We start from the raw sequence: 26,091 nt of genomic DNA on the forward strand, positions 1-26,091 counted from the left end.
ACCCGCAGATTTTTTGTTGTTGTCATATATGGATAGGGGACTTATCCGGGCAGGTCTACAAACTTCCCTTGGACCCTCTCTTTACCTGGTAATATATTATTACCCCATGCTCCCACGCTGCACATTACCCTGTGCTCCCATGCTGCACATTACTCCATGCTCGCTTACAGCACATTGGCTTTTGCTCCAGTGCAGTAAATTATCTTGTGCTCCCCTCCGGCACATAATTCTGTGCTGCCCTCCTGCACATAGACCTGTGCTACCCTCCTGCACATAGCCCTGTGATGCCCTCCTGCACAGCTTGTGCTCCCCTCCTGCACATAGCCCTGTGATGCCCTCCTGCACATAGCTTGTGCTCCCCTCCTGCACATAGCCCTGTGCTGCCCTCCTGCACATAGCCCTGTGCTGCCCTCCTGCACGTAGCCCTGTGCTGCCCTACTGTAAGTAGCCCTGTGCTGCCCCCTGCACATAGGCCTGTGCTGCCCTCCTGCACATAGCTTGTGCCCCCCTCCTGCACATAATTCTGTGATGCCCTCCTGCACATAATTTGAATTTAATTTGAATTTAAAAACATTTGTTGAGCGCGCTTATACCGAGCGGTTTCATGGCGCTTTGAAGATTACGACCAGCAAACAGCAGCAGGAGAGGGCATATTAGGTGTCAAAGGCGCTAGAAAAGAGAAAAGTTTTCAGGTTTTTCCGGAACTCTAAATAAGAGGATGAGGTACGGAGCGCCAGGGGGAGGGAGTTCCAGAACTCGGTGCCAGGGCCGCAAATTTCGCCCCGCCGGCTTTCTTTTTCTTGAAGCGGGGTATGGTCAGAAGTGCCCTGTGGGTCGAGCGTAGTTCTCTGCCCGGTAAGTAAGAACTGATAGCTGAGCAGATGAACTCAGGGGCAGTGCCCATCCTGGCCTGGAAAGTGAGGCAGCCTAGCTTGAATAGGGGCAGTTCTCTCACGGGCAGCCAGTGCAGTGCCTTCAGCAAAGGAGTGGCTCGATGGAATTTGGGCAATCCATGAATCAGGCGGGCAGCCTGATTTTGCACTAGCTGCAAGCGATGTATGGCGTAGGCCGGCGCGCCATTGTAGATTATGTTTCCATAATCAAGGCGCGAGAGCACCATAGCCATTACGATGAACTTTAGCGCCGAAAGGGAGAAAAAATGAGATATTTTCCTGATTGTCCTGAGAGAGAAGAAGCAGGAGGATACCACCGAACTGACTTGGGAGTGCACGGAGAGTTGAGAGTTAAGCAGAATCCCAAGGGTTTTGACTTTAGGGACCGGGAGTGGGGGAGCACCAAGTGATGGGGGCCAAAAAGACGGGGTCCATGGACTGCAACCACCTCCAGTCAAGACTAGCTCAGTCTTGTCTGGATTGAGCTTGAGGTGGTTGCAGTTCATCAAGTCCTGGATGAATAGCATAACAGTTTGGACATTCTGAGCGGACGAGGGAGAATCGGAAAGATTGAAGATTAGCTGGAGGCCGTCGGCGTAGTTGAACACCGTGAACTCCAGCTGCTGCAACATAAAAATTAAGGGGTAGATGTATAAATTAAACAAAAGGGGGGAAAGTGATGAGCTCTGGGGGACGCCACACTCCACCTTACGGGAGGCGGCAGTGAAGCCAGCAAGGTGGACCGCTTGAGCCCTGTCACATAGGAAGGACTCAAGCCATGAGAGGGCTAAGCCCTCTATGCCCGCCGCCCTGACACGGGTGAGAAGGATGGAGTGGTCCGCCGTGTCAAAGGCGGCGGACAGGTCCAAGAGGATAAGGGCCTGCGAGAGGTTGGTGTCAATGCCCTCGCGAAGTCCATCCATTACCGAAATCACTACCTTCTCCGTGGAGTGTAGGGGTCGGAAGCCCGCCTGGCGGGGGGAGAGACAATGATTTGCTTCCACATGAGCGCTCAGGGTGGTGGTGACGTGGGTTTCCAGGACCTTTCCCAAGTAGGGCAGCAGGGAAATGGGACGGTAATTGGAAGGGGATGAGGGATTAGCACCAGGTTTTTTCAGGATTGGGATGACAACCACTGCTTTGTGAAAATTGGGGACGACACCGTTGCTGAGCGAGTCGTTGAGGAGTGTGAGGGGGGGAGCAGGACAAGTCATGTAGATTTCTCTAATGACGTGAGCGGGGCCAAAGTCCAAAGGAGAGCCCGATTTTACCCGTTGGAGCAATGGGGGAAGAGAGTCCATAGTCAATGGAGGAATGATGGTCAGTTTAGAGGCAGTGGGAGGGGGAGAGGGGTTAACAAATGTTGGAGAGGGGAGGGGTATGTTGATTTTAATCTTTGCAACCCCCTCAAGGAAGAAATCATTGAGCGAGTTACATAGATGTTGGGAAGGGGGGATCGTTGCCGTGGCTCTATCAGATGAAGCTAATTCGTGTACCGTAGCAAAGATTTCTTTGGACTGAGACTCGGCCGCTAGTATCCTGTTAGAGTAAAAAACAGTCTTTGCCTCGAGAATGGCTTTTTTGTAGGTCTGGAGGACAGAGAGGTATGCAGTTTTCAGTATAGGGCAATAGGCTCTCCTCCAGGCTCGCTCAGCTCTCCGCGCAGCTAACTTTTTTTCCTTGAGGTCTGATTTAAACCATCTGTTAGCTGCGTGGTCCCTTTTGACCGTAATCCGTCTCAGGGGGGCGAATTCATTGCCCGATTGGGTCAGCCAGTTGTTGATGGTTGCAAGCTGAGCTGGGGCCGTAAGGCCTGAGAGGTCAGGGCTGGTCTCAGCCAGAGACGAGCAGAAGGAAGGCATATCAGCTTTGCCCCATTTCCTGACCCAGATATTCTTACGGAGTAGAGGCTTGGCATCAGGGGCTAGGGCAAGGGAGAATGAAATAAGAGAGTGATCGGACCAGGGGCAAGGGGAAACGGTAGGAGGTGATGTGGGGACATTTAAAGCCCAGATTTGGTCCAACGTGTGACCGTGGATATGAGTGGGACTGTGGATGTAAGATGTGAAGTTGAGACTGGTCATGAGATCAGTAAAGTCCTTAGAGTGGGAATTTTCAGCGGGGTCGTTTGGCCAGAAATTGAGGTCCCCTAGGACTAGGACTGAAGAATTATTTATCGCCAGTGTAGCCAGAAGATCTTGAAAGCTGGAATTGAAGGAAAGGGTAAGTTGGGGGGGGTAAATGAGGACACAAGTCAGAGGTGTCTGGTAAGAGGTCGAGCGTGCTACCAGGTAGTCCACTTCCGCAATTGGGGGGGAGGGAAGGATCTGAAAGTGGAGGTCAGTGCGAGCTATCAAGGCCACTCCTCCACCCCACTTGCCCTCCGGCCGATCAGCTCGGATGGCAGAGTATGAGGGGGGCGATGTAGCTAGGATATTGGGTAGGGAGTTGGCCTTGAACCAAGTCTCGGTTAAAAACAGAAGATCGGGCGCATGCGTGTCAATATAGTCAAATAGCTCGTGCTGATGACTGACCGCTGACCTGGTATTGAGAAGTGTGGCCGAGATGTTAAATGCCGGTGCTTGGGGAGTGAAGGGGTGATGAAGGGTCTGGGATGATGAGACATGTGAGGGTATCATCTGTGACACAATCGTGGGAGGGGAGCAGGGAGGGGAGGCGGACAAGCCAAGGGCAGACACATGAGTAGCTACGGAGGAAGAAATAGTGCCAGGAGTCCAATATGAGCAGAGTTGACATGAGGAATAAGTATTCGGACGGGCAGAGTGGGGTGCCCCTAGCCCCTGCCAGCCGCGGACGGGCGCAGACGGGCTTAACTCTGGCGCAACTCCGGCGCGCCTTCGTCGCGCCCGCTGCGCTCGTCCGCTGCGCTGACACATGTGGGCCGTTTATATAGAGGAGTAGCATGGGGGGAGTGGCGTGGGTGGAGTTCGCTGGTCCTGCCTAACCCAAGATGGCGGCCACGGCCGCTGTGAGCCCGCCAGAGACGATCAGCCCAAAGCCAGCCACGCGCAGCCCCTGAAAATGAAGGATGCAGGTTAGTAACCTGTCAACTTTGAGGGCAAGGTTAGTCACACAGTTAAAAGCACTGAGGATACAACAGTTAAAAAGAGCGTGTCACCGCTCGCAATCAGCGGGACAAAATGATATTTAAAAAAAGGAAATAGCGACCATCCAGCTACCGCAAGCAAGCCCACTGCCACCGGGCTGCTCGCAATTCTGTGATGCCCTCCTGCACATAGACCTGTGCTGCCCTCCTGCACATAGCTCTGTTCTGTCCTCCTGCACATATCCCTGTGCTGCCCTCCTGCATGTAGCCCTGTGCTGCCCTCCTGTACATAGCCCTGTGCTGTCCTCCTGTACATAGCCCTGTGCTGCCCTCCTGCACATAGCACTGTGCTGCCCTCCTGCACATAGACCTGTGCTGCCCTCCTGCACATAGCTTGTGCTCCCCTCCTGCACATAGCCCTGTGCTGCCCTTCTGCACACAGCCCTGTGCTGCCCTCCTGCACATAGACCTGTGCTGCCCTCCTGCACATAGCCCTGTGCTGCCCTTATGCACATAGCCCTGTGCTGCCCTCCTGCACATAGTCCTGTGCTGCCCTCCTGCACTTAGCTTGTGCGCCCCTCCTGCACAAAGCCCTGTGCTGCCCTTCTGCACATAGTCCTGTGCTGCCCTCCTGCACATAGACCTGTGCTGCCCTTCTGCACATAGCTTGTGCTCGACTCCTGCACATAATTCTGTGATGCCCTCTTGCACGTAGCGCTGTGCTGTCCTCCTGCACATAGCCCTGTGCTGCACTCCTGCACATAGACCTGTGCTGCCCTCCTGCACATAGTCTTGTGCTGCCCTCCTGCACATAGCCCTGTGCTGCCCTCCTGCACATAGCCCTGTGCTGCCCTCCTGCACATAGCCCTGTGCTGCCCTTCTGCACATATCCCTGTGTTGCCCTCCTGCACATAAACCTGTGCTGCCCTCCCGCACATAGCTTGTGCTCCCCTCCTGCACATAATTCTGTGCTGCCCTCCTGCACATAGCCCTGTGCTGCCCTCCTGCACGTAGCCCTGTGCTGTCCTCCTGCACATAGCCCTGTGCTGCCCTCCTGCACATATCCCTGTGCTGCCCTCCTGCACATATCCCTGTGCTGTCCTCCTGCACATAGTCATGTGCTGCCCTCCTGAACATAGCCCTGTGCTGCCCTCCTGCACATATCCCTGTGCTGCCCTCCTGCACATATCCCTGTGCTGTCCTCCTGCACATAGTCCTGTGCTGCCCTCCTGAACATAGCCCTGTCCTGCCCTCATGCACATATCCCTGTGCTGCCCTCCTGCACATAGCTTGTGCTTCCCTCCTGCACATAATTATGTGCTGTCCTCCTGCACATAGCCCTGTGCTGTCCTCCTGCACATAGCCCTGTGCTGTCCTCCTGCACATAGCCCTGTGCTGCCCTCCTGCACATAGCCCTGTGCTGCCCTTCTGAACATAGCCCTGTGCTGCCCTCCTGCACATAGTCCTGTGCTGCCCTACTGCACATAGCTTGTGCTCCCCTCCTGCACAAAGCCCTGTGCTGCCCTTCTGCACATAGCCCTGTGCTGCCCTCCTGCACATAGACCTGTGCTGCCCTTCTGCACATAGCTTGTGCTCCACTCCTGCACATAATTCTGTGATGCCCTCCTGCACGTAGCGCTGTGCTGTCCTCCTGCACATAGCCATGTGCTGCACTCCTGCACATAGCCCTTTGCTGCCCTCCTGCACATAGCCCTGTGCTGCCCTCCTGCACATAGCCCTGTGCTGCCCTTCTGCACATAGCCCTGTGCTGCCCTTCTGCACATAGACCTGTGCTGCCCTCCTGCACATAGACATGTGCTGCCCTCCTGCACATAGCTTGTGCTCCCCTCCTGCACATAATTCTGTGCTGCCCTCCTGCACATAGCCCTGTGCTGCCCTCCTGCACGTATCCCTGTGCTGTCCTCCTGCACATAGCCCTGTGCTGCCCTCCTGCACATATCCCTGTGCTGCCCTCCTGCACATATCCCTGTGCTGTCCTCCTGCCCATAGTCCTGTGCTGTCCTCCTGAACATAGCCCTGTGCTGCCCTCCTGCACATATCCCTGTGCTGCCCTCCTGCACATAGCCCTGTGCTGCCCTCCTGCACATAGTCCTGTGCTGTCCTCCTGCACATAGCTTGTGCTCCCCTCCTGCACATAGTCCTGTGCTGCCCTCCTGCACATAGCCCTGTGCTGCCCTTCTGCACATAGCCCTGTGCTGCCCCCTGCACATATCCCTGTGCTGTCCTCCTGCACATAGCCCTGTACTGCCCCCTGCACATAGCCCTGTGCTGCCCTCCTGCACACATCCCTGTGCTGCCCTTCTGCACGTAGACCTGTGCTGCCCTCCTGCACATAGCTTGTGCTCCCCTCCTGCACATAATTCTGTGCTGCCCTCCTGCACATAGCCCTGTGCTGCCCTCCTGCACATGGCTCTGTGCTGTCCTCCTGCACATAGCCCTGTGCTGCCCTCCTGCACATATCCCTGTGCTGCCCTCCTGCACATATCCCTGTGCTGTCCTCCTGCACATAGTCCTGTGCTGTCCTCCTGAACATAGCCCTGTGCTGCCCTCCTGCACATATCCCTGTGCTGCCCTCCTGCACATAGGCCTGTGCTTCCCTTCTGCACACAGCCCTGTAAATACGTAGCAGGGCAATGCGCCACAGGAACATCACTAAACGTGACGTTCCTGTGGCGCAATTCCCATGTAAGTATGAGGAATGTCACAGTGCTACCGGAGCGTCAAAAAAGGTGACACTCAGGTGGCATTAGGGGCTTGTAAATATACCCCCATGTGAAGGGATGTGTCGCTTTCAAGGCCCTTAAGGCTTCCAGGTATTGCCTGAAACCTAGGCAGAGACAAAATGGACAGAAGTTCAAGTTCAGGTTCAAGTTCAGAGATTTGTATAGCGCACTACTCGGGGTCTCAAGGCGCTTGGGGGAGGGGGGGTACTTTACTTATCGAATATCCAAGTTTTTAGCTGCTTTCTGAAGGAGAGGTGGTTCTGTACAAGGCAGAGGTTGGAGGGGAGAGAATTCCAGGTCTTGGCCGCTAAGTAGGAGAAGGATCTTCCCCCCATGGTGGATCTATGGATGCGCGGAATTGCGGCGAGGGCTTGATTGGACGATCGTAGTTGGCGGGTGGGGGTGTAGAAGGACAGTCGCGTGTTGAGGCATTCGGGTCCTAGGTCGTAGTGGGCTTTGTGTGCGTTGGTGAGGAGGCGGAACGTTATTCTTATGTTGACGGGGAGCCAGTGGAGGTCTTTCAGGTGATCGGAAATGTGAGCTTGACGGGGGGAAGTCCAGTATGAGTCTAGCTGAAGCGTTTTGGATGCGTTGGAGTTTTTTCTGTAGTTTGGCTGTGGTTCCGGCGTAAAGGATGTCTCCGTAATCCAGTCGGCTTGTGACCAGTGCATGGGTGACCGTCTTTCTTGTTTCGGTGGGGATCCAGCGTAAGATTTTTTGAGCATGCGTAGGATGTTGAAGCATGAAGATGAGACGGCGTTGACTTGTCTGGTCATCGAGAGGGAGGAGTTCAGGATGAAGCCCAGGTTACGTGCGTGATCTGTAGGTATGGGTCCGGTGGCCACCATGAGTCGTCCCAGGCGGAGGGGGATGATCCTAAGATGAGGACTTCCGCTTTGTCCGAGTTCAGTTTTAAACGGCTGTTCTTCATCCACTCGGCTACTTCTTTCATTCCTTCGTGTAAGTTGGTTTTGGCGGTGTTTGGGTCTTTGGTGAGGGAGAGGATCAGCTGGGTGTTGTCTGCGTAGGAGATGATGTTGAGGTTGTGTTGGCGTTCGATGGATGCAAGGGGGCTCATGTATATGTTGAAGAGGGTGGGACTGAGTGATGATCCTTGTGGTACGCCGCAGATGACTTCGGTGGCCACTGATCTAAAAGGGGGAGGCGGACTCTCTGGGTTCTTCCGGCGAGGAACGAGATGATCCAGTCCAATGCTTTTCCTTGTATTCCGATGTTGCTGAGGCGTTGTATGAGGGTGCTATGACAGACTGTGTCGAATGCTGCGGAGAGGTCAAGTAGGATGAGGGCAGCTGTTTCTCCGTTGTCCAGTAGAGTTCGAATGTCGTCTGTTGCTGCGATGAGGGCGGTTTCGGTGCTGTGTTTGGCTCGGAAGCCGGACTGTGAGGGGTCGAGGGATTTGTTGGATTCGAGGAAGGCGGCGAGCTGACTGTTGACGGCTTTCTCAATAACTTTGGCAGGGAATGGGAGGAGCGATATGGGGCGGTAGTTCTTAAGTTCAGTGGGGTCTGCTGTGGGTTTCTTCAGAAGGGCGCTGAGTTTGGCGTGCTTCCAGCTTTCCGGGAAGGTGGCGGAGTTGAGGGAGCAGTTAATGACGTCTCGGAGATGGGGTGCGATGATGGAGCCTGCTTTGTTGAAAATGTGGTGCGGACATGGGTCGGTTGGTGATCCTGAGTGGATGGAGTTCATCAGGCGGATGGTGTCTTCAGTGGGGATTGGGTTCCAGGCGCAAAGGTTGTTGGAGGGAGGTTTAAGTTCGGAGGTGGGTGGAGTGGACTGGTCTCCGGACTGGTTTTCAAAGCTGTTATGTATGTCGGCGATTTTGTTGTAGAAGAAAGAGGCTAGGGAGTCGCAGAGGTCTTGGGAGGGAGTGATGTTGGTGCCGGCGGTGGGGTTGGTAAATTCTTTGACGATGTTGAATAGTTCCTTGCTGTTGTGGGCGCTGTTGTCAAGTCGATCCCTGAATGCTGATTTCTTGGTGGATCGGATCAGTTGGTGGAGTTTGCGGGTGGCATTCTTGAAGGTGGTCAGGTTGTCACTGGTTAGGTTTTTTCTCCAGGCTTTCTCGAGGGTGCGACATAACTTCTTGGATTTCTTAAGGTCCTCGTTGAACCAGGGGGCTTTTTTGCTACCTTGCTTGATTTGATGGTTTTTCAAGGGTGCTAGTTCGTCGGCGCTGTGGGTGATCCATTGTGTGAGGTTGGTGGCTGCTTGGTTTGAGTCTGATGTTTTGGCAGGAGGGTTTTGGTGAAGCGATGTGAAGAGCTGGTCGGTAGTAATTTTGTTCCAGTTTCTTCGGGGAATTGGTTGTGGGGGGGTTGTGGGTCGTGGTCTTTTTGTAGTTGAAGTGAATGCAGCTGTGGTCCGTCCAGTGGAGAGCTGTGGTGTGATTGAAGGAGATGTGCTTGCTGGAGGTGAAGATTGGGTCGAGCGTGTGTCCGGCATAGTGGGTGGGGGTATTGACAAGTTGTTCGAGTCCGAGGTTGGCCAGGTTGTCCAGAAGGGTGGTGGTGTTGCAGTCGTTTTTCTTTTCCAGGTGGTAGTTGAGGTCTCCCAGTAGAATGTAGTCATCGGAGGGGAGGGCGTGTGGGCTGATGAAGTCAGTGATGTCTTCGCTGAATTGTGTGCAGGGTCCTGGTGGCCTGTAGATGAAGGGTGCCTCTGAGTGTGGTCTTGGGGTCGGTGTGGATCTGGAAGGGAAGGTGTTCGGCGGTAGAGAGGTGGTCGTCGGAACTGGTGGTGATGCGGATGGTGTTCTTATGGACGATGGCGATGCCTCCTCCTGTTTTATTGGTGCGGTCCTTTCGGATGATCTTGTAGACGACCGGGATGGCTATGGCGATGTCGGGTGCTGATGAGGCATTCATCCAGGTTTCTGTAAGGAAGGTGACATCCGGCGATGTAGTGTCGAGTAGGTTCCAGAGTTCAATGGAGTGTCTGTGGACCGAGCGGGTGTTGAGCAGGATGCACTTTAGGTGGTTAGTGTCGGAGCTCTGATTGGAGTCTGTGGATTTGGTGTGGGTCCTGATGCAGTCAAACCATTTCTAAATCCAGGAGTTTCCTCTCTCTATGAAGCACGCTCGTGTACTGTGCAGAGCCTCACCCTATAAAGCGAGGTCTAAGAGCTGCCACCTGCTCTACGCTCTTAAGGGCTACATCATGCACCTGAGGAATGAGCAGAGTGCTTTTGGGGAGGTGCATTAAAGACCTTATGAAATAGTTCTCACCCAGTGTCACATTTTCAGCCTTGCATCTGTTCCCCAGAGTTCAGAGATTTTCAAGGCAGCTGTCTGTGCTTTTGACTTGTAGTCTTCAATGCCCAGGGACATGGCTCTGGATATCTTTTCCTGATGCTTTTTGAGTATTGCCATGGCGCTGTGTTGGAGAACGACTCTACACTTTTATATATATATGGAGTCCAGGGCAAGTTACTGTCAAGCATTCTACCCAGATACTCACATTTAGCAACAGGCTCAAGACTCTTCTGTTGCAGATATAAGTTCCATCTAAAGAGCTTATGAGGTCTGGTCACCATGTATGTTGTTTTATATACATTGCTTACCAATCCCGTATTTTTGCAATCTGCATTAAATTTATCCAGTTGCAAATGCAAACTCCGCCGGGATTGTGATAACAGGGGTGTGTGCACACAATGAGGTCCCTTCTAGCATGGGGATTCATTAATACACTTGAAGAGAGCTGTTATACGATCATTCACACAGAGTGAAAAGAGTGTAGGCGCAAGCATGGAGCTTTGACTCATTCCCCGTCGTATTTTAATGTGATCAGTTGGTCACGCTGGGGTCCCCAGCGAACCTGAGCATAATTCTTGTGAAGGAGACTTAACGTGTGGTAAGGAGATCTTCAGGAACTCCTTACTTCTTGAGGGAGACCCATACTAAACCCCTTGGAACTAGGTCAAATGTGTCCTCAAGTCAACGAAAGCGATGTATAAATGAACACCTGGTCTATTGTGCTCACTTTTGACCTGAAGCCAGCCAGATAAGGTGACATAATCTTATGATCCTCCATCCATTCTGTAAGCTTGTTAAACATCTGCCAGACGTGAACCTTTTGGAGGGCGTCCAGGAGACTGATTGGTCTATAATTGCCTGGATCATGTCGAACACCTTTCCTACAGATAGGAATAATCTCAGCTCCTTCCCAAGTATCAGGTACCGGGGCTGCCAAAGCCATGGACCTACCTAGAAAATTGACATAACAGGCCCATATTGATAGATCGTGCCGCAATAGGAACCCTGCAAATTTAACTGGACCCGGGACCTTGCATAGTTTAATAACCTCTATAGCCAACTTACATAACATATTTGAATTGGCTTATCACTAATGAGATGACTGCTGTGTGGTATATGAGGAGGTACAGGGAGTACGTATCATCCTCACTGCCATATGGATAAAGATTGGGAAAATCTTCAACCCGTTCATTTGGATTTAAAAAGAATTTGATCTGTGAATCTGACTTTTCTTACTGTGAGCTATGATTTTCCAAAATGTAATATTGTAACCGGTCTTTGCTGCCGCAGTCAAATCTATCTAATTGATGTCATCTTGGTTACGGTTAGCTACTTCCAGCGCTCTCTTATACTTGCCCTAGCTGCATGGACATCAAGAGGGGATTTGGATTTTAAAGCCTTGACTAGGGCCTTCTGGGTATTTGACAGTCCTTCGTGTACCAAGGATTTCTCAAATTATTCTTGTTTGACACTCTTACCAAACTTTTAGATAGTGCTTTAGTTAAGCATGGTTTTATGTTTTCAGCTAAGCTATTATGGATGTCAACTATGGGAATGTCAGATGCTCTAAGGTCAAAGAATGGGGTCAGAGTGTAGTAATAAACAAAATAGATTTAGGTCAGGACAACTGTATTAACCAGTATTTTTGTACACTTGATAGATCTGCAGTCATTTCCATTAGCTGGCATTGCAAGTAGGCATGGGCGGAAAATCCGTTCCGCTCGCGGATTTTGCGGATTTTCGGGAAATCCGCAATCCGCGAGATTTGCGAATTTCCCGCAAAATCCGCAAATCCGCGAGCAGCGGATTTTGCTCGCACTGCTCGCACTGTTCACGTGAGTTCGCGCCCCGCGAATAAGTGCAAAATTGCAGAAATACGATCTTAGCAAAACTGAAAGTAACTACTTACCAGGTTCAAAAGTTCAGGCTCATCATTAGTAGCCATTTCCTGTAGTGCTTCCTGAGGGGCCCCTCCAGAGTTCAGTTGCCAGTTGAAACTATTATGTGACCCTGCTCTGAACCTCAGAATAGTTACACATATGCCACAAAGGTCCTGAATTACAGCTAAGGGAGACAAGCAGGAGCCAGGCTGGAAGTTAAAATCCATTAATCAGCCCCTAATTCATTATTGTCAGTTGGGGCAGGGCAGGTGTTGTAACTAATTTTGCAACAATGAAAGCACTTAGCAAGTGCAAAAGATCACTAATCAGGGCGCACTAAGGAAGCAGGTGCCAGCTAAAAAAATATTCTGTGACACATTAATCAGCCCCAAATTAATTCAGGTCACTTGAGGCAGGGAAGGTGTGCTTTGCTTTGCCGAAAATAATGTACACTGGACAACCAGAGGGTGTGGTGATGAAACAGAGGGTGGCATGGGTGGGCCAGAGGGTGGCATGAGTAGTCAGAGAGTGGCAGTGGTGACAGAGAGTGGCAGTGATGAAGAAGAGTGTCCCAAACAGGCTGGACACGTAGAAACAACAAGTTCGCGAAACTTGCGACCCGACAGGTAAGTTCGCAATTTGCGAAAGTGTACAAAACCCTCGCGAACTGGCAGAAACACGGGCGAACACAAAAAAAAAAAATCCGCAAATTCGCGGGAATTCGCGGATTTTGCGGATTGCGAATCCGCAAATCCGCAAAATTCGCGAACGCGAGATCCGCAAAATTCGCTCATGCTTAATTGCAAGGCGAAACCCAGTGGAGAGGACCAACTCCTCATCAACGCTCGCTACATCTTTACTTGTGGGGGTTAACGATCACCATTGTCCCGAAAATCAATTTTGAAATCTATAATTGTATCCCATAATGACCCAGCTATCAGGACATAATCGATTTTAGATTTAGATGTACCTTTCTTGAAAGTACGTGAACTTTGTTTATCGGATTTAGACGTGCCATTGCCGGCCCGCTGGCTATGTGCTCAGGTAGACCCGCCACCTGCATGGCAGCCACAATACATGGAACTTTGGAACTAGTATCAAGAGAAGATATACCTCATGCTTTATCTCCTTCTCTGTAACTAAATCAAAGCCACAGATAAGCTCCCCCAATAACAATCATACCCTTTGTTTTTATGATATTTACATAGTTTTCCAATAATGCTAGAATAGTGGTTTCCATTTTTCTTTGTCTCTGCCTCATATAAATATTGAAAAATACAGTATATACCTTTTTTGTGCGTTTATTAATGGGGGAATCAATTTTCAGAACTTCAAACGGACATTCAAAAATATTTTTGCCTATACAACAATACCGCCTAGTTGCCTGCCAATAGATGAAGGTGTAGCATTTACACAATATGTTTAGTATTCTTGTTTTTAGGGTGATTGTATTAACCAGGTTTCCTATAACATACAGAGTTGGAATTAATCAATGAAATCCTCCCAATCAGGGTAAAATAATTTTTGCCTTAAGCATACGTTGGTCTAAGATATTAGATTTAAAGTATCAGTAAGTTGATTATCATCTTGTTTGAGAGGAAAGGTACCAATTGTTTCAACCGTAAGGTAGGCTGCAGGAAGCGTGGATCACCATTCTAGATTCCATGGGAATATTAGAGCTGGGAATCAGTACTAGTGGGTGAGAAGAGTTCATGATTCATAAATCTGCATACTGCAAAGAGTCAATCAATAGACTCCAATGTGGCCGATGCACCATCTGTGTTTGGTAGTGAGTATGCATTACTAGCAGTTACAGTGAGTCTCCTGGAGAGCATGTTAATAGGCTGTGAAATATCTACACGTACTGTAATTGTAGATGGTAGAGGTTTGTCCATATGCCTCAGATCACGAGATAATCATGGTATAGATATATTTAATTTAGATTGTATTAGTGAATGCTTGAGGGGGGCTAACTGGGCCTGGGCGTTAAATTCCGTTCCGCTCGTAGAATTTGCGGAATTTGGGTCATTTCGCGTTCCATGGAGAACGCTAAATTGCACAAAATTCTGCGTTCCGCGACTTCGCAACATTTTTGCTTGTTCACGTTCTCAAAATGGGTGTTCGCACGATATTTCCTCTCGAGCATGCAAACAGAGATTGCGAACAGTAAAAAAGCATTGTGAACAAGCAATTCCGCATATTTGTGGAATTTCCGCTTGTTCACAGAGATTTTTTTCCGTTTTGCGGAATTTACGTTACGCAATTCCACAAGTTCCGCCCACCCCTAGGGCTCACTAGAACTGCAATGAAACAAGCCCATCCAGTGACAGTCATTGGCGTTCACACCTAATTCAGTGTTTTATTTTATTTATCAGAGTCACCATCCTCCCTTGCATTTTGACTTAACTTAGGGACATTTATTATGTACACTATATTTCCTATCAGTTTGTGACTGCTTTTTTTAATGTATTCGTTAGCTCATTGTAAGAATCCGGGGCCCGATGTAGGTCGGTCGGTAACGGCCGAAAATCTGTATTTTCGGCCGTTACCGACCGGTATACCTGAAATGGTATGTAGGGGCACAATTTTACAGAATCGGTAAATTTACCGATTCGGTAAATTTACCGATTCTGTAAAATACCGAATCGGTATTTTTACCGATTTGGTAATTCTCCGATGTAGGTGGGACTCTTCAGAGTCCCAGGAGCCTTAACGAATCGGTATTTTACCATCAAATCCAATTTGATGGTAAAATACCGATTCAGGTGTGCATGCACATGTGTGCATGCACACCTATGCCATGTGACAGGCAGATCTGCCCTTAGGGCATGTATGCCTGCCACATGGTACCGAGCCTGTTTTGGGGGTGCCAGAGGGTGTCAAAGTGACACCCCCTGCACCCTTGTGTGAATCGGTATTTACCAATTCGGTAAATACCGAATCGGTAATGCCCATTCATTCCTATGGGCTTTGAAGCCCATAGGAATGAATTGGCATTACCGATTCTGTATTTACAGAATCGGTAAATACCGATTGTTAAAGATTCGGTATTTCAACATCTGGATATACCTACATATACACACTTTAGATTTACCGATTTTTAATTACCGAATCGGTAAAATTCGGTAATTAAAAATCGGTAAATCTAATTTACCTACATCGGGCCCCCAGAGTGTTAGTTAGCCATACCAGGAAGGGGTTGATAGGAGGCTCTCACAGTTATTCTCATAAAGGGCGGACCATGGTAAGGTTGTTGGGATTGAGATATAGGAAAATGCCTAGGTTTATTGTTCGTCCTTGGTCCTATTATAGCACTGTAATCAGTGTCATTCTCCCTAGTATCCTAGGGTCCTCCCGGACTCGACCAATAAACTCTATTACTTTGGTTATTCTGGGAACTAAATGGTACATGGGCGACTCTCGGGGTCGAGACCAAATTCCTTGCTCTCTGACACTGGTTCATTCCTTACGAGGTTCACCAATCACTGAATGGTTTGGCTGCAAACTACTACTTGAACCACCCCCTAGTCTTGAGTATGCAACAACAGGATTCTCACCAATCCTTTTAGTTAGACCTGTACAAAAATTTGCAGAGTTCGCACTGTGTGTGTAAAGCAAGAGATCCCGCTAAATTCCACCATCTGGCACGTGGCAGAATCATATTTCTGTGCACACAAGTTTTGCTGCCCTCTAGCACAGCTTCCAGTCACCACAGAGTCTCTACTACCAGTTTTGTGATTCAGGAGAATGGCCGCGGCTGCTTCTTGAGCAGATTCTCTACTTGAGAAGCAGCTAAATCTACCCTAAAAAACATTTTAGAGTTAATATACTTCAATGGACAGTTCAGGTTGCTTTTTAGTACCAGAAGCATTTTTTCTATTAAATTTTTTTTAGCAAGAAGGAAGTGCCCTAGCCACCCCAACTTCATCTTCCTGCCCAGCAGGCCCCTCCCAGAGTATATCTCCTGGTCACTTTTCATTTGGATTTTGAGGTGGAAGGATCACTCTCTTTGTCTGCTACATATATACCATTTATTTGATTTTGAAATGTAATTGTGGCAGGTGGCTTGGAGTTTTAGTAGGGGCCTAGTCGTTTTTTTAAATTTTATGTTTTGTCTTTTGTAAGGGAGAAAGGTTGCACAGTTGAGTCATGTTTTTCCATTTCTGTTAGATTTGCATTATTTATTTATTTGACTATGTGACAAAGTCTACCCACTGGCCATCCATCTAGTACTAGTCATGGTTACATGAAACAAATGTTTATGTGGGATGTTGTTTTAAAACATCATTTAGACCAAGGAAGGATAGCGTTGGATTACATTTTAATATGTTGTATTTTTTTTGTATTTCACATTTTTATCTGCAAAAGTGTATTTTGTGGGGAAATATTTGATGCCTTGGGCGGATGTGTGTTTTTGTAAATTTTTATAGCCCCCTCAATTTTTGTGTTTGGCATTGTTGAATTAATGGTGGTGTTTTCTTCAGTGTTACCAGGCTTCCTTTGTCTGGCTAATGTATTTGTGTGTGTGTTTGCCATAGGCCTCCATTTGTCTTTGTTTTCCGTGCCATGCGTCCTGGAGCAATTTTGTGTAGTCGGTGTCCTTAGGCCTGCATGTGTTCTTTGCACACAAAGCAAACAGTTATATCTATATGCTGTTATCCTGCTTGAAAATGAAATATTGTATGGTGGAATGCTTTTGACTTTGGAATGGATACACTATTGTTGTTAATTATTTAGGATAGTACGTAACCACACTAAATTATATTATCTGTACTATGAATAATTCAAACTGCAAAAATGCCACGTTTCACTCAATGTTTTTCTTGCTTATTTGCTTTTAGGTTCACAAGAGATATCACCAACATTACGGCCAGAAAGAATGCCAGGATAAAGTGATGTGACCACAACAGGTGAGTTCTCCAATCTCTTCCACAGCTAAGTGCCACTGCCATCTGACATTAGCTTCAAGATTGCCCCATAGGTACTGCCAAGAAAGTGGGCAGTGAGGAGGTGGGACTGCCTTCCCGTCCCAAACCTTTTCCAGGAGACGGGGGCTGGATGCACCATCCTCTTGGCAGAAAGCTGGGAGCAACACTCTGACCTCAACAGCACTACTCCAACCTAAGCCGAAGGCCATGTCTCTCAGCGAAGCAAACACAGCAATCAAGGCGACTAGCAGTGAGCCTGAATTTGATTTGTCTCAGCCGCAAACTAGTTCCCAATTGTTGCAGGAAACTGAGCAAAGTGGACAACAGGAGCTGCAGCCAGCAATAGTAGAACTTCCTGAAATAGGAGCAGAACAGGAGATTGAGCTTCCTGCTGAGCAAGATTTACCTCTTCTTAAACCACTGGCTTCCTAATCTCCAGCAAGAAAAAGTAAGGATACTTCATCATCTTCTCCAAGCCCCTCTTCTGATGATCTGGACATGGATTGGACACCCAGCTGAGTCTGAGAAACACCAGGAGAGACAAGGGGAAAGGAGCTTTCCTGAAAGCCTTACAATTGTTGAATGGAACGAGGAGGACTAGCCAGCCATTGTCATGGAAGCTGGGTTGGAGAACACTGACATTACCCCTCCAATTCAGCCTGTTCCAAATGATGTGGCACTGTTACCACCACCAGCTTCCATATGTGTAAGCCCCCCACTGAGACCAGCATCCACCACTACCTGAATCAAAGTATGCTCTGAAGAGAGGCATTCATCAACACACCTGCCTAGCCCCAGTTCTTGGGGCATTAGAAGTGGCACCAGTAGCCCATAAAAAAGTTATCCTCCCCAGTTTGGAACATCTTCATGACTAGCAAGAAGGTGGATAACATTGCAATATGCTCCATTTGCCACGTGAGTGTTCATCGAGGCCTGGTTCACACAATGGTAAACTTAAGCTCAACCCCTGGTAGCCATGGCAAAGAGATAACAGACTTGGCAAAATGCTGACAGACCTGGCAAAGAGCTGACAAACGTAACTTGTTTGTCAACTTTAAAGGAGTAAAGCATTTAAAAGTACTAAACAGTTATAAAAGTCAAAGATACAACCCAATAAGAATGCAACTCCAATTTGTAAAAGCAGAGAAAATGAAAGAAGCAAAATGTCACCAAAAAGGCAAAAATCCAACAATGGGAATTCAAGATATGAATTTTTAAAGATTTAAGATGAAAAAGCACAACGAAAAACAAAGCTCCTTATGTCTGTCAACGGTCGCAGTAGGACAGAACCAACATGCTATTTCTGGTCAAAGGGACCCCCCTTTCGATTGGCTGGCCACAACATGGACAACATATTGTGGCATCTGTCACAGGACTTGATAATATGGCCCCATTAAAATGCATTTTTATGCTTTTTAAAATTATTGAAATTAATTCTATTAATAACTTTTAGTAATTTTGAATACAAAATAAATATATGCATTTTCTTTTAGATTTATTTGGGTAATGCTTTAAATAATAATTATATTTGTATTTAATATATTTCAGTTACATAAATATGTAATTACAAATGTGTTAATAGTGTTCAATTTAATATATCATCTTAATTTATATTAATATTTATCACAAAACATTTTTACAATTTGTAACGTTTATAAACTTTTATAATTATCGCTATACTATACTGTAGGGAGATCCTTGTTCCAATTACAGAGGCCTCCATCAAGTGTGCGGTACTTAAAATATAGTCGTAAAGATACTACTCGCTGGAAGTTTATGGTCATGAATGATATTTCTGGTGAATCCTCCCTGTTTCATGTAAGTCAGTTTTGAGTAACTTTACACTCTTAAATAGGGAGTGGCTAAAACTAGTAAGTTGTAATGACTATTGTAAGGGTAAACTTATAAATATAGGGCTTGATTTAAAAAGGTAACTTACACTTTTGAACAAGCTTACTACTTTTCAGTATTCACAAATTCCAATTGTAAATTACTACTAAAACAATGGTGGTAAGTCCAGCACTACACATGGCCAACCACGTAACTTTACTTCCAATGGGGTTCATTTTAAGTCTCTGCATGTATTATTTTCTATGGGGTGGGTGGCAGTGCCAATGGTTGACCATTTGTAGTGCTGGACTTTCTACTTTTTTTTTGGTGGTAACCTACATAGAGTTTGTGAATACTGAATAGTAAGCTTACTCGAAAAGGGTAAACGTACTCAAAAGTGTAACTTACCTTTATGAATCTTTCCGATAAATGTATTCACATGTAAGTTTACCTTTGTGAGTAGCCACTGTAGAGCAGCAGAGAGTCTTCATTGGCTTCAGCCAGGGTGGCGAGGATGGCATGTGGGGTGTTGGGGGATATTGTGAGGCTGAAGTGATCTGCTGGGTGGTGAAGGAGCCGGAGGGGTTTTACAAGAGTTGGACCAGTGGAGTGACATCAGGAGATGAATGAAGGGCTTTGAGAGGGTTCATTTGGACAGAGTAGTTGTCAGTGAGTAGGAGAAACAAGAGGGAAGTTAAAAGGAGCTGGAGCAGACAGATGGGGAGAAGATAGAGGCTGGTCAGGGTCTGGACCAGAGAGCAAAACAGGTGGTGGGAGTAGGAGAGATAGAATGTGGAGAGATCAGATGGCAAATGCATCTCTGTAAATTGAGAGTGCATACAGGAATGTTGAGAAGAAAAAGAAATGCCATTTTGCAATGGGAACAGCTGTTTCGAAATACCTACTTCCCAAAAAAGCTTGTTATTCAGCAGTCATCCAAGGGCTGCTGGGAGATTCAATATAAGCTAGCGGAGTCGTAATTCTCCCTGAATTGGCATGTGGTAGTCGGCTTAAGGACGTAACTTCCAAAGAGTTCACTACTCTGAAGGAGTACCAGGTGCTGAAAAGACTCTATCATACCCGCTGCTGCCCCACGGGGGGGGGGGGGGGGAGACCAGGTGTTACTTGTGGAAAAAACAGGTTTTTAGCTTTTTTTCTGAAAACAATTACGTCAGACTCCTGCCTGAGTGTCAAAGGTAGAAGGTAGGAGGTTCCAGGCGTGGGTGCCCACCAACTGAAAGGAACGGCCGCCAGAGTGAGCACGGTGTACCCTAGGGACAGATGCCAAGTTCAGTGAGGATGACCTCAGGGTTCTTGGAGGTACATGGTGCCCGCCTCTCCTTCTGCGGGACTGTGCTTCGTTTCCATGAAGGGCCTGAAAGAAGAGTACCAAGGCCTTAAAGCTGATTCCTTTCATACAGGGATCCAATGTAAGGCCTTCAGGTGGGGAGAGATATGAGTCCTGGGTTTCAGCAAGAGGACGGCTCTTGCGGCAACATTCTGAACAACCTGTAAGCGGTTAAGCAGGTAATCGGGGAGGCCTGGGTACAGGACGTTAGCGTAGTCCAGACTGGAAATTATTAATGCCTGGACTAGGGTCTTCCTATGATCAAGAGGCAAGACAGGAAGACATTTTCTAAGCATCTGAAAAAGCCCAAAACACAATCCTGCAACAGACTGGACCTGAGATCGCATCGAAAGGGTGCTGTTCATCTTGATGCCCAGATTTTTGACAGTGCTTAGAGCAAAGGGGGAAGCTGACATATCCGATCGCCACCAAAGTTTCCACTCAGCCGCGGGAAAGGAACCAAAGAAGATGACCTCAGATTTCTCCGGATTGCATTTTAGCTGGTTCTTCCTCAATCATGAGAACATCTTTGGGAGTCAAGAGTTAATCTTCTCACCTCCAAAGTCTGCTCGCAGGTAAACAGGAGCTGTGTGTCATCTGCGTAAGAGATAATTTTAGCGCCACACGCTTCTGTCAGTGGAGCCAGGGGTGACATATAAATGTTGAAAAGTGTAGGGCTCAGTATTGAGCCCTGTAGAACTCCCACTTTCAGGATGGGGATGCGAGCCGCGAGGAGGTGGGGGGTCCTCCAGACTTCCTGGCATAAGTCCTCCAGGGAGGAGGAAAACCACTTCACAGCGGTGCAGCCAATACTACAGTCCTGTAGCCTGTTCAGGAGTCTATCGTGCGGCACAGTATTGCTAAGATTGCTAACATCGCTGCGCCAGCGCTTGGTTGCTCATTGTGATTGCTGCAAGCGTTTTAATTTTGCTGATGCTATTTTAAAAATTGTTTATTTCCTGCCACATTGCACGCTGACTCCCCGGTCCACCGCAGCAACTTATGCTGTTTGTAGTGGAGGGAGGTAAAGCGTCCTTACTTCCTGGTTGCTCCACGCCGGGCGGCCATCTTTGGAGGGTGACGCTCTAGTCTCCCCCTTCTCCCTGACTACATAAGGGCTCAGCGTCCTTCGCCACGAACTGTTGATTGCTAACATCGCTGCGCCAGCGCTTAGTTGCTCATTGTGATTGCTGCAAGCGTTTTAATTTTGCTGATGCTATTTTAAAAATTGTTTATTTCCTGCCACATTGCAAGCTGACTCCCCGGTCCACCGCAGCAACTTATGCTGTTTGTAGTGGAGGGAGGTAAAGCGTCCTTACTTCCTGGTTGCTCCACGCCGGGCGGCCATCTTTGGAGGGTGACGCTCTAGTCTCCCCCTTCTCCCTGACTACATAAGGGCTCAGCGTCCTTCGCGCACAAACTGTTGATTGCTAACATCGCTGCGCTAGCGCTTGGTTGCTCATTGTGATTGCTGCAAGCGTTTTAATTTTGCTGATGCTATTTTAAAAATTGTTTATTTCCTGCCACATTGAACGCTGACTCCCCGGTCCACCGCAGCAATTTATGCTGTTTGTAGTGGAGGGAGGTAAAGCGTCCTCACTTCCTGGATGCTCCACGCCGGGCGGCCATCTTTGGAGGGTGACGCTCTAGTCTCCCCCTTCTTCCTGACTACATAAGGGCTCAGCGTCCTTCGCTCACGAACTGTTGATTGCTAACATCGCTGCGCCAGCGCTTGGTTGCTCATTGTGATTGCTGCAAGCGTTTTAATTTTGCTGATGCTATTTTAAAAATTGTTTATTTCCTGCCACATTGCACGCTGACTCCCCGGTCCACTGCAGCAACTTATGCTGTTTGTAGTCGAGGGAGGTAAAGCGTCCTTACTTCCTGGTTGCTCCACGCCGGGCGGCCATCTTTGGAGGGTGACGCTCTAGTCTCCCCCTTCTCCCTGACTACATAAGGGCTCAGCGTCCTTCGCGCACGAACTGTTGATTGCTAACATCGCTGCGCCAGCGCTTGGTTGCTCATTGTGATTGCTGCAAGCGTTTTAATTTTGCTGATGCTATTTTAAAAATGTTTTATTTCCTGCCACATTGCACGCTGACTCCCCGGTCCACCGCAGCAACTTATGCTGTTTGTAGTTATGTTATGTTATGTTATGTTATTTATTATTTGTTAAGCGCGCATACGCCCTGGGGCTTCTTGGCGCTGGTGAGAGAATCAAACATAACAGTGCATAAAAGAAATACAATTATTTTTTACAGTAGGCCTGGGAAAAAAGAAGAGATTTAAATGCCTTCCTAAAAGCAAGGAGATCCTTGCTATGTCGCAGGGTCAAGGGGAGGGAATTCCACAATGAGGAGGCTAAAAATTGAAAACTGCTGCCTCCTTGACGTTTCTTTTTGAAACGAGGGACCTCGAGTAGATCTTTGTGGATTGATCTCAGACTGCGCGAAGGTGTATATTTGCGCAGTAGTGATGTAAGGAACATAGGGCCCTTGCCCTCCAAAGCCTTGAACACAATGCAACCCACCTTGAAAGTGGCTCTCTGTTCCACAGGCAGCCAGTGCAAGGTCTCTAGTCCATGTCTAATTGATTCCCACTTAGGTACTTTGCAGATAAGTCTCGCAGCTTGATTTTGCAAGTACTGCAATCTTTTAAGTTGGCCAATAGGCGCCCCCAAGTAGAGGCCATTGGAGAAATCAATATGGGACAGGACTAGAGCACTGACTGTCTGAATTAAAGCCAGGCCTGTAAGAAGATGTGCTATTTTTCTGATCTTCCTCAATTGAAAAAACCCCGAGGAGACCACAGTTCCGACTTGGCTTACCAAGGTAAGGTCCTCACTAAGAGTCACTCCCAAGCTTTTCACTGTACGGGATATTTTTGGGGGCGAGCCCATGTCCGATGGCCAGAAACTAGGACTCCAGCTGATCTCACTCTTCCCAGGTAGAATGAGCTCCGTTTTTCCCGGATTTAACTTAAGGTGGTTTAGAGACATCCACCTCTGAATAAAAGACATGGTGGCTCGAAATTCCTCGGCAGCATTGTGGGAGTTTAGCACAAAAACCAACTGCAGGTCGTCTGCATAGTTATAGACATCGACCTTGAACTCTCGTAGAGAGAATAACAGTGGGCGCATGTACAAATTAAACAGTAAAGGGGACAAGGAAGATCCTTGAGGGACCCCACAGAAGGAGATTTTTTTAGGGGCTGTGAAGGAACCTAGTCGAACCGATTGAGTGCGTCCAGAAATAAAAGACTTGAGCCAGGCCAAGGCCGAGTCTCGAAGACCGGCCTGTTCGACACGGTTGACCAAGATGGTATAGTCAACCGTGTCGAACGCCGCAGACAGGTCCAGTAACACCAAAGCCTGGTGTAAGTCCCTGTCTGCATTAGACCTTAGAGTATTCTGAACGGCCAATATCACTGCCTCAGTGGAGTGACCAGGCCGGGAGCCTGCCTGGTTGGGTTGTAAATACCCGGAAGCCTCCACAAAACTTGATAGGCAGTTAGTTACATGCGCCTCCAATATTTTGGATAAGTAAGGCAGTAACGATATTGGTCTGTAATTAGAGAGGTCTGAGGAATCAATGCCAGGTTTTTTTTCCAAAGGAATCAATAAGGCCTGTTTAAAACTATTAGGGACGCTTCCTGACACAAGGGAGTTATTGAGCAGTGGAATCAGGCTATTTGGGAGCGCCCGACCAATTTCTCTCATTACTTGGGGAGGGCAGGCATCCTGAGGAGATCCTGATTTAACTCTAGTGAGTAAGTCTTGAAGGGTTTGGTGAGTGATTAAGGGAAAGGAATGCAGGGTAAGAGGGTTTAAAAAAGTGTCGTCTATCGGGGCACAAACTGGAAGTTTGGATAAAGTGTCCTTAATCAGCACTATTTTGTCATTAAAATAGTCATTCAGCGAATTGCAGAGCAATTGTGAAGGAACAACCGGGGGAGAAGTTCTCTCATCATTGCACAACTCCGTCACAATCCTGAAAATTTCTTTCGACTTGTTGGTGGCATTAAGTATTTTAGAAGAGAAATAAGCAGTTTTGTGAGTGTGCAATGTTTTTTGGTAGGCTTTACGGGTAGAACAATAAGCGATCCTTGCTTGAGGACAATAGTTGGAGCGCCATGTTCTCTCTTGCTGCCTCACTTCAAGTTTTAGTTTCCTCAACTCCGGTGTAAACCATTTATGCGCATCCGCGCCACGCGAGTTATCAAAACGAGTGAGGGGAACACAAACATTAATGGCCGAATTTAGCCAGTCTTGAAGCCTACCTTCGGCTATCTCCACATCTGAGCTCTGCTCTGGCAGAGTAGACTTTAACAGATTTAAGAAAGCAGACATGTCCAGCGAGGACCATTTCCGAGTCAGACTGGTAGCCTTCAGCTTAAATTGAAGAGCTTTCTCAACACAAAATGAGAAACTAATAATAAAATGATCAGACCAGCTACAAGGTTTAATGTCAATAAGATCAATGGCTAAATTCAATGACCAAAGTTGATCGAGACTGTGGCCCTTTTGATGGGTCTGAGTGAGTATCTATATGTTGTATTAAATTCAGATCACTCAGAAGGTCCCTAGTCTCTGCTGTAGTGGAGGGAGGTAAAGCGTCCTTACTTCCTGGTTGCTCCACGCCGGGCGGCCATCTTTGGAGGGTGACGCTCTAGTCTCCCCCTTCTCCCTGACTACATAAGGGCTCAGCGTCCTTCGCGCATGAACTGTTGATTGCTAACATCGCTGCGCCAGCGCTTGGTTGCTCATTGTGATTGCTGCAAGCGTTTTAATTTTGCTGATGCTATTTAAAAAATTGTTTATTTCCTGCCACATTGCACGCTGACTCCCCGGTCCACCGCTGCAACTTATGCTGTTTGTAGTGGAGGGAGGTAAAGCGTCCTTACTTCCTGGTTGCTCCACGCCGGGCGGCCATCTTTGGAGGGTGAAACTCTAGTCTCCACCTTCTCCCAATCTATCAATTCCCTTACTCTCCCGCGCAGCGGTGACGCACAGCGGGAGCACCATAGACGCACCGAAGAGGCGCCAAAGAGAAGCCAGTCTGCGCCAGTCCGCGTCCAGACGCTTCCAGCTTTCGGACTGTGCCGACACCATGGTAGGAAATCGCCTCACTTATAGTTTCTCCTCCCTTCACGCCCTACGACCCTTCACCAACCCTCTATGTCTTCACTCGATCCTCCCTATTAATACAAGGTCCCACTGCAAATCGTGTGATTTGAGAATGTCTCCCCCACACATCGAGAAACTGCACTCCTTACACAAATGGAGAATGTTCCTCCTCAACTGTCGGTCTCTACCGAAACATCACACTGAATTGTCCATGTTGATAGAAGAGCTCAATCCCGAGGCCCTCTTCTTGACAGAAACATGGCTTCAGCTAGAAAGTGACCCGACCACAGTGTGGGCCACTCCCCAAGGTTACACTCTCAAACCTCTGGACCGCCAGACAGGCAGAGGCGGTGGACTGGCCATCATTTATAGAGATAGCTATAAAGGCAGCATCACCTCATCCACCACACTAGCCTGTGAGAGCCTACACTTTACTTTAGAATTCTCTCCTACCACCACTTTCTCTGGCATCTTAGCCTATCGACCACCTGGCGCTCTTAACAATTTTGTCACTAACATGACAGACATTGCTGCCAATGCTGTGCTCACCTCGGCAAATTTTACTTTGCTGGGCGATCTTAACCTGCATCTGGACGACCCCCTTGACACATCATCCAATAGTCTTCGATCTAACCTTCAGGCTATTGACCTATGCCAAAAGGGCTTTCTTGCGACACATACCAAGGGAAACCTCTTAGACCACATTTATAGTAACATAGACAGTCTAACGGTTGAGACTCCTATTCCACTACCCTGGACTGATCATTTTTTAATACCCTTCACATGGTCCATAAGTCCCCCCTCCACCCTTCAAAATCTCAATAGGCATTGGGGAAGGAAATGGGCCTTGCTTCCGCTCCCTGAATGGGAATCGGCTCTCACCAAACACCCACCTCAGAGGACGACCAATCCCAACACTGCCACGACCAATTTTGATAACTGGATCTCCAGCACCCTTGATCAAGTTCTCCCGAGGAACCCCTTGAAATCAATAACAAGACCCA

The sequence above is a fragment of the Lissotriton vulgaris genome, chromosome 11 (assembly GCF_964263255.1).
Source record: "Lissotriton vulgaris chromosome 11, aLisVul1.2, whole genome shotgun sequence".
NCBI lineage: Eukaryota > Metazoa > Chordata > Amphibia > Caudata > Salamandridae > Lissotriton > Lissotriton vulgaris.